This window comes from Aplysia californica, unplaced genomic scaffold (assembly GCF_000002075.1).
Source record: "Aplysia californica isolate F4 #8 unplaced genomic scaffold, AplCal3.0 scaffold01436, whole genome shotgun sequence".
Lineage (NCBI taxonomy): Eukaryota > Metazoa > Mollusca > Gastropoda > Aplysiida > Aplysiidae > Aplysia > Aplysia californica.
This window is the reverse complement of record NW_004798706.1, coordinates 51,596-56,009: the sequence shown is the minus strand read 5'-3', so window position 1 is coordinate 56,009 and position 4,414 is coordinate 51,596. Positions and strand designations below refer to the sequence as shown.

Here is a 4,414-nt window from a genome sequence, read left to right as displayed (position 1 = left end):
AAAAGAAGACTTGGAGCAGGAGGAAAAGTCTTACGGTACGAGTAAACAGTCTGTCAAGACCATGAGTTTGAAACTGTTCCACTAAAGAGAGAAGTTTTCAAGTTTTTTAACATCCTAACCCTAACCCTATTCCCTAACCCTGATCCATAACACCTAACCCCTAATCTTATTTCTATCCCTAAACCTAGCCCTAACCAAAACACCTCACCCCTAACCTTATCCTTGATCCCTAACCCTAACTGAAACACTTAACCCCTAACCCTTACCCAGACCCTGATCCCTATACCCTAACCCTGATCACTAGCCCTAACCCTAACCCTATCCCTGATCCCTAACAAAATCCCCCAACCCCAGCCATAACCATTTTTTTTTCTTGGTTTTTTTTCTCCTTAGCTGTCTGAAACAAAGTCCAATTTCCGTTTTCTGGCAGTTTTTGTCACAGCTCGCAGGGTTTCGGAAAAATCTTCCGCTTCAGTCCAAAGTTTATAACGGTTGTCCCGAATCCGACGTGTGACAGTTAGTTAGGCACTTCGCTGTCGCACACAAGGGCCCAGAGTTCCATTCTTGAGCAAAACACACACACATAATGAATAGATTTTTGGGTCCAGAAGGATTTTCTGGAGCATATATGGTCGCTTTTCAGGACAAATGGGCCATCCCCAAAAATGCTGTTTTGAGATACCGAAGGTAAAGTTCCTTGTTCAGTTTCATTAAAAAGCAAGGAGAGTTTTCTCTATAACTAAACAAATATTCACACCAATGAAACCAGACTTCTCCTATAGGAAGGGCAAAGCCCACTTTTGGTGTAGGTCAAGATTTCTGGAAACTCCCGAAATCTGCTTTTGCTTTAGTAGAGGTTTTACGGCGCTCGCAACTGCATAAGGTCATATGACTGCCAGAAGATTAGAGGTGTTACAAGAGAGTAACAAACATAAAAAAGAAGGAGGGGAGATAAAGACAATAGATATTTGATAGAAAAGAAGGAGCAAACCACACCAGAGCATCCGCCAACCACCCACCTCCTGAAATCTGGGTTACCCCGCTTGTCCTTAAGAGAAACCATCATATGAGTGACGGCCAGGTGGAGTCAGGCGCTCGTCAATTTTTGGCCATGTGGAGTTATTGGTATAATCTGAAAGCTGATTTATTTGCCTTGCTTTCAATGAAATAAATATCAATCTATCTTGAATAGGACGCAAGATACTTGCGATTGAAGGAAGTGAGGTAGCCTGGTTTCAGTGGTGAAATTAGTAAGAAAATGGCCGTTAAAAGTTTGGTAAATCAATAGCTAAAGTTAAAGAGTCTTTGAAAACAGGACAATGACATATTTTGTGCCTTTAATCAATGTTTTTCAGTAAAAGTCACATGGAAATGTGTTTATATATGGGATATAAGAGGTTGAGCTCAAAAATAAAAATTCGATAAAAATTTTCAAACTGGCGGAAAAATACCTGTTTTTCTAATTTCTGTATTTTGACGAGTGCCTGATTTCACCACGCTGCCTCACAATATATATATATATATATTCTTTGTATCTCTCTGTATATTATTACAAAAAACATGTAGGCTACACACAGCGAAATTCGCACAATATAAGAAAAATATTTTTTTGGTCCAGAATTATTTCTGGGATGTATAAATTAAATATTCTTTGCATTATTACATAACACACGTACATATTGAAATTCGAAAATAACCGAACAAATTTCCTCGTCATACTGATTTCACTATGTACGTGCTAGACTGTATTTTTCGTTTTTGCTTTAGTAAAATTTTACAGTGCTCGCAACTGCATAAGGTCATATGAGCGCCAAGGGGTGGATGTCAACAGAGAAGTCCAAACGGGGAATCTGACTTACTCTGCTCACCTCTCTAGCCTCAACAGCACAAGGTCTGCTTCGACTATCAAGGCATCCTGAAAAATAGCGGGTCACAAGAAAGTGACAAACATACAAAAGAAGTAGAGGATAAATGACGATAGTAAAAGTAAGGATGAGGAAAAAAACCCCAGCAGTTCCCCCTATGTTGTTCGGCACAGTATGAGCATGACATTGGTAAATCAGCTCATTTACAATTCTACAGTGCATAAGAACATGTTAATATCCCCCCTTTCGTACGGTCTACTCACCTAGACTATTTATTTTAGTAAGAGTTTTACAGTACTTGCAACACAATTAGGTTATAAGTGCCGAAAATTTGAGGTGTTATAAGAGAGTAACAAACACAAAATAGAAGGAGGGGAGAAAAATGTAGGTTTTTTTCTGGTTTTATTAAGACATTACACCCTAACTCGCCCGCGAATTCCCTTGCGCTCTCCACCTTGACTCGCCCGGAACCGCCCGCGCCGACCTAGCGTCTTTAGAAACGAAATCTCGCCTTGGCGAGGCGCTGGGGCCGAGATTTTGATTTGTATAGTTATTGCAAAAAGTTTCTTCTTTCGTTTGATACTGAAATGAAATTTTTCGGGGCAGTAGTTTTAGTATTAGAGCCGAACGAAGTGTGATCGCGTTACCGACACTTCGAAAGTGTCTCCACTTGTTGAAAAACGACACAGTTGAGATCGAAAAAGGAAATAACGATGGATTTGAGCCAAAACAAGCACATGGCAAATCAGAAGACTCAGATTTTGATGAAAACGTAGCAAGAGTTTGGGGCGATTCGGATTGATCAGACGTAGAAAATCTAGAATTTAGATCTAGGGCCCGACCGCGAGGCTGAGAGTGAGAGTGACGGGTCGGACACTCCAATTGAACTAAAGTTAGAACATTTCCAAGAGTTTGCGCAGACATAAAGTTATATTTTTCTGAAACTACATTCATTTTGCGTTTTAACTTTTATTTTTTCAGGATTGGATTTTGGAATTTGTTTAGTAGTTTTAAAATGTGTTTTTTAAAGGCTTCTATTCACGTGAGGTGGGTTCCTTCCCCTTGCTTAGGATCTAGGAATGGACTTCCCGTCCAGGCCCTCTGGGTGTCATGTGTTAAGAGTTTTAAGGCACTTGCAACACAATTCTGTTATCTTATAAGTGTCGAAGACTTAAGGTGTTACAAGTACAAGAGAGTTATAAACACAAAATAGAAGGAGGGGGAGATTTATAAGGACGATAGATGTTTGGAAATGGTACGGGCTTATTAACGCCCCTATCAACACACGATAAATAGATAGATAGATAGTTTGCTAGGAAAGAAGAAGCAAACCACACAAGAGCACCCGCCAACCACCCACTCACCTAGACTATACCTCACGGTCGTGGTTCCGACACAGCCATTCCGAGATAACAATTTCCCGCCGCAACGACCAAACGTGTCGCCAAAGTCACAGGACGCAGGACTGGAGGAGTCATCTGAGTCAAGCTTGACATGAAAAAACAAAAAACAATAAATACAAAAACAAAGTAAAACAAAAAATTAAAGTTAAAGACTCTGTTCTTTTAGTTTTAGTAGAGGTTTAGAGGTTTTACGGCGCTCGCAACTGCATAAGGTCATATGAGCGCCAGAAAATTAGAGGTGTTACAAGAGAGTAAGTAACAAACATGAAAAAGAAGAAGGGGAGATAAGGACGATAGATGTTTGATAGGAAAGAAGAAGCAAGAAGCAAACCACACCAGAGCACCCGCCAACGTGTCATTTTTTTTATTTTGGTTTATTGATTGTCCTCATCATCATTGTTATCAATGTTTTGAAAGCAAAGTAGGAGACAGAGTCTTGTTTGAATTTCAAACAAAATAACATATAACAATATAAAATGTTTAAAATTTGTTTATTATACACAGTTCAACCACTACGTTTCGACTCTTGGGCTTCCTCAGGAGCAACTGAGAGAAAAACTAAATGGGCGCTGTATACTAGCAGGGAAGTGGGCCTAACAATCATCATCATCCTTATTATCATCTTCATCCCCACCATCATCATCATCATCATTATAATCCATATTATCATCATTATAATATAATTATCACCATCTATAGACATAATAATACAATACAATACTACTGCATTCTATACTATTCTATAAAAGATGAGCACACTCGTACAGACAGACAACTGACAAACAAACCAGCAAACGGACAAACTCTTAATCCCCCCCCCTCCCCTAAAAAAACCCCAACCTCTAACAATCAACACAAAACAAAAAAACCCCAACAAACAAACAAACAATCCCACCACCATTCATACACAAAAACCCTAACCAAAAAGTAAAAGAGAGGAGAAGTTCTGAGAAGCCAGCCCACGGTGACGGCCAAGACTACAGCTGCTCTGGGCACGTCCTTCAACTCCAATATAAGGAGCAGCTCATGCTGTTCTATCCTATTTCAATTTTATTCTATTTTAATGCTTTTGTATAATATCTTTTATTTTATTCTAATATAATGAATTTAAATCTTTTCTTTTCTATTAAAATTCTTTTCTATTCT

The 4,414-nt window shown here is 39.0% G+C and overlaps 1 long non-coding RNA gene across 1 annotated transcript; it reads right to left on the bottom strand.

Annotated features, from left to right (window-relative positions):
• Window positions 1-363: 363 nt before the first annotated feature.
• LOC118479022 lies at window positions 364-3,352 on the bottom strand. Its single transcript, XR_004859428.1, has 2 exons — window positions 3,230-3,352; window positions 364-563 (listed from the first exon to the last, which is right to left on the bottom strand). It is a non-coding gene; the product is annotated as an uncharacterized LOC118479022 (long non-coding RNA).
• Between the last annotated feature and the right edge of the window lie 1,062 nt (window positions 3,353-4,414).